This window comes from Lolium perenne, chromosome 3, assembly GCF_019359855.2.
Source record: "Lolium perenne isolate Kyuss_39 chromosome 3, Kyuss_2.0, whole genome shotgun sequence".
NCBI classification, from domain to species: domain Eukaryota; kingdom Viridiplantae; phylum Streptophyta; class Magnoliopsida; order Poales; family Poaceae; genus Lolium; species Lolium perenne.
The window spans coordinates 333,683,748-333,692,865 of record NC_067246.2 but is presented as its reverse complement, the minus strand read 5'-3'; the positions used below and the strand labels follow the sequence as shown (position 1 = coordinate 333,692,865).

At 46.9% G+C, this 9,118-nt stretch overlaps 1 pseudogene; it reads right to left on the bottom strand.

The window, feature by feature from the left end:
- Window positions 1-5,144: 5,144 nt before the first annotated feature.
- LOC127338914 (uncharacterized) lies at window positions 5,145-7,826 on the bottom strand (annotated as a pseudogene).
- Between the last annotated feature and the right edge of the window lie 1,292 nt (window positions 7,827-9,118).

The following is a 9,118-nucleotide window of genomic DNA, read 5'->3' as shown; positions in this document are numbered from 1 at the left end:
CAATTCTCACCCAACCACATTTTCAAATACATCGTGTCGCGTGCAGTCGCTTGGCCTTCACAATTCACACGCGAACCCCTACTTAACCACTTCAATCTACCCATCTTCTTTCCACTACAAGCAGGGCTGCAGGAAGAAACAAGAAACCCCAACTCACAGTCTGATCTCTGATGTCTCCCATCCACGGAGCCATGGCGGACTGGTCCTCGCTCCCGTCCGAGGTCGTTCACCGTATCGCCGACTGCCTCCTAGCCACCAACGACATCGACTACTACATGGACCTCCGCGCCGTCTGCGGCACCTGGCGCTCCGCCACCGCCGACCCCAAGAATAACCCGGACAAGCGCTTCTACCCAAGCCACTGGGCCGTGATCGACGAGGTCAACTACTACCCGCTGGACGCCAAGCGCCGCACACGCCTGCTTGTGAACACTGCCACAGGCCGCATCCTCCGCAAGGACCTGCCTATGCTCCGCAGGTACTACGTCGTCACCACTACACCCGGCGGCTTCTTCGTCCTCGCGGACAGGAAGCCGCCGCATGCCGCGTGCGTCCTCAACCCATTCACCGGCCACCTTGTCCGTTTCATGGCGCCCATGGTTACCGACGGGGTGGATGCTGCTGCTGTCTATGGCGATGCGGCTGCGCCCACCCTTATGCTCTTCTGTGACTCCTGCCGTAAGCTGTACATGGCCGAGACCAACAGTGGAAATTTCAGTGCGTACGAGGATGGCAAGACCACTTATCCCAGTAGAAGGCTGGATGTCCTAGGTATTATCTATAGCGGTGCTGATGTGAGCAAGAAGATCTGCGATCTCATGTTGTCCTTTGCCGTTCATCCTTCAGAGATGCTGGCCATCCATCCTTCTGAATCGGGGCACACGAACCGTTGTTTCCTCATGGAATCTGCTGGTGAAATGCTGATGATCATGAACCTGCAGCATGGCATGAAGATTTTCAGGATGAACGCTGACAGAGGCGTGTTTGAGCCTGCCAAGAGCATCGGCAACCAGGCCATCTTCCTTGGCTATCGTCAGTGCCTGTCTGTCAACGCAGATAAGTTCCCATCGATCGACACCAACTGCATCTACTACCTCAAGAGTCTAGATCCGTGTGACATCTACATGTACGACCTTAAGGATGAGAAAGAAGAGAGGGTCTCTGGAGCCATAAGCGCATTAAACTGTCTCTTCCTGTTTGATGTTGAACCTCCTTTCACCATCATTCAGCTCCTCTCCAGCTATACCATCAACGCCTGGGAGTCTGAACTACAAGTTGGAAAAATGTTTGAAGGGCTCCCAGATGATATTTCTGGGCTTTCTGCATTCCTGGAGGATCTTGATGAATTCGACGACTGAATTGTGCAACATACTATGCCGTTGCGGTATTGAAGCAGATGAGCAGACTCTGTTGCTTCATTTATGTTTTGTACTCCCTCCGTCCCGGTTCACAGCTCCTAATCTAAAAAAACATTTGTCCCACAATACCTTTACACTAAGACCTGCATGCATTTAATTAAAAGTAGTAACCTCCTCTAATTACTCTCCATCTTCTCTTTCTTCTTTATTTTAGCTCCCTAAAACAACCTAGTGCATGCGGCTGGGTGGGAATCAAACAAGTTTTCATGTGGGTGTGGGGTGCATGCGTGGTGTGAAAGAGAATGAGCTCGGGCAATCTTCTCCTAGTTCTTTGCACCATTTCCACCATTTAAGGTCCAATCAAATGCTACCTTGGTTCTAATGCAAAATTATGTGAGCCCTGTGAACCGGGACGGAGGGAGTACTAGTAATGCTCTTTCGCGTGTATCCATTAAATGTAACCTGGTGCCTTTTTGCGTGAGAAAATGTTGGGCTAGCGTACTCTTATGACTTGCTACATTTGTCCTTGCAATCAATGAACACTCCATCCTACTATTCAGCTTCGGTTTCTTTTATCTCTGCAGATTTATTCACCTAGCTTTGCCATTTTTCTTGGCATGAATCAGGTTGAACACTTGAACCTACGATTTCATCACATGTTGCACAGACAGTTGAAGCTGGATACGAACGGCATCTGTGAGAGAAGATAATCTAGTTATATATTTATTTCCTGTATACATGAAATACAGTTTACCAATCGATTGCACGGAGTACAAACTGTACACTTGTGCAAATTTACACTCTTTATATGTGTATATTTTTCTGAGCGATGGCGTTAGGTTTCTTTATGTATGTAATTGTGTGTGCATTGCAACAATGTAACTGGGACACAAAATTAGGTCGTGCACTCTGCCCAAATCTAGAGACTATTTTTGAACAAGGAAAATCTCTTGCTTCAATATGCTGGAATTTATGAAGGAAAAGAAATGGTGATCAATCACCAGTTTCATTATTTCCAGCAGAATCAGAGGTAATCACTCTGTCATTGCCATAGTGGACATAGTTATCAAGACTGAGCACCAAGATATTGAACTAATCATGTTCTGCTTTAAGGCAGGCTGCAACATGTCATAGGTTTGATGCAAAGCGTGACTGATAAACCTACACAGAAAAACACATCGTGGCTGAACAACATGGGATGTGCAATTGCAAGGACAAATAGAGAATTTACAAATATGGCAGCATCTTTTTTTTTTGTTGCGAAACACAATACAATTAAAGATGCTGACACATACACACACACACTCACTGCCAACAAGCACCAGGTTGCATTACCAAAGAGGTACCAAGGTACATAGATGGTACAGTGGGCTGGAGAGGAGCTGAATGATTGTAAAAGAAGACATGATTTATTGTGTTTATGGCTCCAAAGATCATTTCTTCTTTATCATCCTTGAGGTCATGCTTGTAGATGTCAAAGTGGGCTATGAACTCACACTCGCAAATGCTACAAGTAGTGGTTGACATGGTAGAAACGGGCTCAAACCCTATTCCTGAACCGCCGCATCCACTGATCCGCCGCCACCCTAGGGATACCTCCGGCAAGCAATTCCCCCACCTAGACCGCATCCAGTGCTACACCATGTCTCACCACGGCGGTTTCGGACAAGGGGAGGCCGGATTGGAGTTGGCGGTGCCTCGCCGCGACACCCCCGCCGAGGAGCACGTGAAATACGTTCGGTCGAAGGTCTTCGGAGAAGCTCGCAGCAAAGAAGTGGACTAATCGCAGCCTAATCCCGCCTTTCTCGCTTCGTATGTGCATGTACGCTAGGGAAGCGGGGTCGACTGACTCCACGCGTCGTTGATGTCGCTCCCCCACCCCCTCCGACGATGATTGGAGCATGGAGACCAAATAGGAGCCGGCGCTACCGCCAGTCAAGACCTTCGAGGACGTGGACTTCGTCGACAACGACGAAGCCGATGCGACAGCCGTCGGTCGCATCTCGGAGTGGGAGGCCTCTTCGGCGCAGCAACGCGAGGAAGACACGTGTTGGGCCATCGCCGTCCACCAGGTGCGCTCCTCCGAGGAGTTCCAGCGGGAGGCCACCGTCCGCTGCGTGAAAACGAAGGGCGTCAAGCTCAAGTAGGAGGAGTTCACCGTCCGCCACCGCGCTGCCCCGTTGAGGTATCCTGGGGCCAAATTTTGGTAAATATAGGGTTGCAATAGGCTAGATTAGGTTTTTATCTTGCGTCTGTATGATGTATCCATGAACTCAATCACTATCAATGTTACGATGAACCGCTTGATTACTTCTCAATTTTCCTGCGAACATAGTTTTTCGAATTATTCAGCTTCGAGTACGGGCACTGATCTGCGCAATGAGTTCTTGAACCTACAAATGTATTTTCGTTGGCCTGTACTCACTTTTTTTTGCAAGCTGCTATTTACAGTATCCGCTAAAGTTGCTCTAAACCAAGTACTTCCAAGTTTGCAGATTCTAGTTCCTCAACACTAATCAATGAGTAAAGATCGGAGAAAAGTAAAGTACAGTGAGGTGCATTCCTGTATATCATATAACTGAACTTCGGAGCCTGGATATCATATATAACTGCACTTCTGAATATGTACTTTATATAACTGAACTTCTGAATCTGCATATCATATTTATAACTCAATTCGGCACATGGGAGCATATGCTCTTGCCACCGATAAAACATTTTGAATTGTCCAAAAAATTTGAACAAAAAAAATCCGCACTTACGTATTGACATTCTACGTGCGTACATCAAATTTTGCGAAAACTCAATTTTTTTGTGTGACTTGTGTGAAAAAGACAAAAAAAAAGTCACGTACACAACCCTTTTTTACACCCAAATTTGTTTTTTTACACATGACACTTAAAATGTCGGTTTTCCGTGGAACCACTTTATGAACGTGTAGAATTTCGAGATATACCCATTAAATTTGATGTCCAAATTTTTCAACATTTTAAAAGTGTATTTAAAATGAAATTTTAAAACCGGAAGCATTCGGAATAATTGAAGTAGTTCTACAGATATAGTTCAAGCAACTTCAATACCTCTTGCAGTTCCCCACTCTGCAGTGAAGCCCATGTATTCCCTGAATAAAATCGACTAAGACTGCTCATAGTGGGAGTAACATAGCTAGTAACATCACACATCTCAAGGTATTTTGGTGACATGGCATGTGAATAAATGAAGAAAAAGAGTGATGTGGTAACTAGCTATGTTACCATAACATCACACACCCCAAGGCAAAATGAGTCTACAACATAATAAATGACACAATGCATGACACCACATATAAGTTACTATCCACTATGAAGGTAGTAACCTAGACTAGTAACATGGCATACTACTACCTCTGTTTTAAGGAATAAGGCGTCCTTGTTTTACGAGTTTTTTGTTTGACCAAGAATTACTTTAAATAGATAAACATTGTTTATATGAAATTAGTATCATTAAAAAGCTCTTTTCAATATGAATCCAACCATACTAATTACATATAATATAATCAAAATTTTGTTGCTCAAATTTTATGGTCAAAGTTTGTCTTGGAATACGTGTGCGCCTTATTCCTTGAAATGGAGGTAGTATGTTACTACTAGTAATCTAAGTTACTCCCCCTATGAGCAGCCTAAGATATCAAACTGAGATGGTTAATTCTAATAAAAAATCACACGCATTCCGACAATGGAACTAGAATTAGCAAAACATTGGGCAAACTTAGAAAAATATCACATCAGAAGCTTCGAAGAACCCCTTCTAAAGCCTGAGGTCCTCGAGCAACTCATCAAGCTCCACCTCATCAGCCGGATCGAGATCAATGCCTCCTATCCCCATAGCAATCTCATCAATGTCGACCACGCCGTCATCAGGCTTGCTCCCTGCATGATGCATCTTATCACCCCCACCCTTCTCGTAGATCTTCTTGACGAGCACCGCGTCCGGCAAGCAATGGCTCTGCCCGTAGTTCTCCATGTCCTGGCCGTTGGCATTGGCGCCGCGGAGGTCGTAGCCACGCGCGCGGTCGCCGGGGCCCAGCAGGTGGCCGAGGTGCGTCCTCACGGTGACGATGCCGTCGTTCCTGCCCAGCTCCGACGCGCGGGCCACCTGCACGTACGCCGTCCGGTACCCGAACCTGGCGTCGCCAGCGGCCGGCGAGGGATCGACGTCCAGCACGATGTACTCCACGAGCTGCCGGCTGGAGAGCACGGGCTCGAACCTGTGCCTGTCGTACTCCTTCATGCCGAGGTGCACGACGCGGTGGGTGGAGGCGTCGAGCAGGGCCACTGTGTCGGTGACCTTCACGCATAGGACAAGAGGCCCGAGCCCGCCGAGCGAGCGCGAAGCATCCCTTGGGGCCAGTCCTATACACCGACCAGGTCGGTGCCGATGCGGGTTGCCGCACACCCCTGGTCGGGTATTGGGCCTGGCCCATTTAACTTTTTCGCTTTCGTTTCTCTTTTTTTTTTCCTTTTTTCTTTTTCCGTTTTCTGTTTTATTTTCTTTTTCTTTCTGTTTATTTTTTCTTTTGTTCAAATTAGAAAAGTTTTTATTCGAAAAACGTCAAATTTGAGAATTACGAAAATTCGAAAACTGTTCAAATATGAAAACTGTTTAAATTCAAAATTTGTTCAAATATGAAAATCGTTCATATTCAAAATTTGTTCAAATTTGAATTTTGTTCAAATTTGAAAATTGTTATAATATGAAAATCGTTCAAATTCGAAAATTGTTCAAATATAAATTTTGTTCAAATTTAGAAATGTTCAAATTCGGAAATTGTTCATAGAAAAAAATACATTTTTTGTTCAAATTAAAAAATGTTCAAATCTGAAAATGTTCAGATTTTTTAAAAAGTGATTTATTTTTAATTTGATTTTTTTAAAATTTTTACAAATGTTCAGATTTTTAAAAAAGATTCTTTTAAAAAAGAAAACAAACAACAGAAAAAAAAAAGAAACGAAAAAGAAAAAACCAGCTTACCTGATGTTGGGCTGCGGCCCAGTTTAGTAATCCGGGCGCGGGGTGTGCGGCAACCGGCTTCCGCGCCGACCAGCTCGGCATACAGCAGCACCCTCCCTTGGGCCTTGTTTGGTAGGAAGGTTTTTTAGTGTAAACCCGTGTAAAATACCAGCCCAGCCCGTTACTCGGAAAAACACCTCACAGCCCATTTGGCAGCCCGGTCTGTCGGCGTGTAAGCCCGCGAGTAAATCCAGATACTCGTCGGGTCGAAGGGATTCTGAGACGCGAGGGGGTCGGCGCGTTTCTTACACTCGCGTGCGGCGGCGGAAGAGCGAGCTCCATCCCAGCCAAGACCACCGCTATGTGGTTAGTGTTATGTGGGTCAGACTGTACGCTATTAATTGATGATACACCCGGTGACAAACCTCTTCTACCAAACAGTGTGAGTTGGTGGTACGGGAGAGTATTTGGATGGGGGAGTGTATTGGGTGACACGGGTGTTTTCACCAAAAACACTGGGTATAATACACAGTTTTACACTAGAAAACATCCCTGCCAAACAAGGCCTTGGGAGGAAGACGAGGTCGTCACGGCACACCGGGCAGAGCTCCACGGAGAAGGCGTGTTTATAGCGGTACGAGTTGCTCTTGGTGTCGTGCGACACGAGCTGCTTCGCCGTGTCCGTGCGCGCCGGCGCGAGCGAGGTGATCAGGGCAACGAGGCCGGCGGCGCGGGACCGGGACGCGAAGAAGAAGTCGAGACCTCCAGCGCTAGGCTCGACGCGGATCGCCGAGTCGGCGGCACCGAGGCTGGCCAGCCGCTGCTCGAGGTGGAGCAGCGTGCGGCGGTGCGACGCGCGCTGCCGCAGCTGCACGACGGCGCACCACTGGTCCGGGTCTGCCCTTGCTCTGCCGCAGGAGTCGCACAGGCGGTCGTGGACGACGAACTCGACCGCGTGGTCCTGCTCCAGCGCGACGCCGCGGAGTACCGCGCGGCGGAGGCGGAGGCGCAGTTTCAAGCGCTTGGAGTGCGGCTCGGTGAAGACGAACTCGGCGGCGGTGAGGGAGAGGCCGAGGCGCGGGAGCGGGCGCTGGACGCGGCGGAGGAGCAGTTGCATGAGCTCGGGCGACTCCGGCGCGGCGCGCGTCCAGCGACGCGGGGGCTCCAGATACGAGGAGCACGATGGGCAGTGCACCACGGCGGCGTGGCGCGGCGCCCCCTCCGTGACGTCGACGCGCGCGCGGAGGCAGCGCGCGCAGGTGTTGGCCGCATTGGGCAGCATCGGGACGCCGCACGCGCAGCAGAGCGTCGTGCACACGCCGGCGGAGGGATGCGACGGAGGAGGGAGGAACAGCGTGTCCCCGGACGGCAGATGCGGCGACGCCATTGCGATCGCAAGCGTTTGTGGCGGCGTGACGGTGACCAGATCGATGGGCGATGGCGGCAAGTGTGTGTCTACGGTTTTATTGGTGTAGGGTATACGACTTCATTAGGGTTAGGATTTGCCAAATCTGGAACTGTGGATCCTATAGGCCCATGATGATGTCAAATTGCCATGTTGATGCTTTAGGCCCATTACGCTCCCGAGTAGTTTTCCAAAATTAAAAAAATATTGTGTGTCTCTAAAATACTGAATTTAAAAAAAACTACATATACATCTCTAGTCTGTAGGTCACATGTTTCCTTTTAAAAATACCTTGTATTCTATACTACACAAAAAGACACCCTATTTTGGTATTTTTGGCACCATTTAACCCATTGAACTGCTAGACAAATATTTACTTGTATTACGAGTGGTCAAATGCCACAATATATAATGACTTGACATAAAAAAGAAAGGAAACACTACAAAAGAAAAGACATCTTGACATGAAGAGTCTTTAAAACATGGTAAGTCAAGGCACAATCAATCGAGGAAGAGATCGATACATACCGGTTTTGCGAAAGTTCTACCACATTTTGCCCCTTTCTATGTTTTGGAAACGATCATTCCTGTGGGCTTAGATAATCATGATATATTTACATGGTGCAAATATATGTTGTGTTTAAGTCCAAGTCCAAGTACAAGTAGTTTGGCAAGTTGTGTTACGTTAGTCATAGATGTGTGTTATACACAGGGTTTTTTTTTTCTCCGCCGAGATATCGGAAATCTCGCTGAAAACCTGAATTCTCGTTTCCCTACGAGAAACACTGCTACCAGATAAAAGAATTTGGTTAAATTTGAATTTAAACTTCAGAAAGAATGTTAAATATCACACACACACACAATTGCTAACGCATATATTTGGCTGTTGTGGTGGTAAGTCGCTTTCAGTAGGCCTCTGCGGTCGTGGGTTCAAGTTCTACTCCGGTTGAAAGCGCGAAGTCTTTACAACCACTGCATTGTAGTTCAGATATTTATACTATTTGTTTTAAGGTCTAAATTTTTTTAATTCAAAACTTTGAATTAACTCCGATGGTAAATTACCGAAATTTTCGAGATGTCGGTTCCCATTAATTCCGGTGCCCTCCGGTTAAAATAGTAGGCTGAGAAAAAAAAAACTTGGTTATGCATAGTGCACTAGCTTTTGAAGGACACTACTGTCAGTTGAAGAATAAAGAAGCAGGTGCGTTATGTGCATGTGGCCATCCATTCTAGTGATAGCTAACTTGTAGAACGATCAGGGCAACTTTTTGTTCAATCGAGCCAGCTTTCTACAAGAGCAACATGACGATCAATCCAACTACTTCAAGAAGAGAATTGGTTTAAAGATGTGCAGTGAAATGCTTTA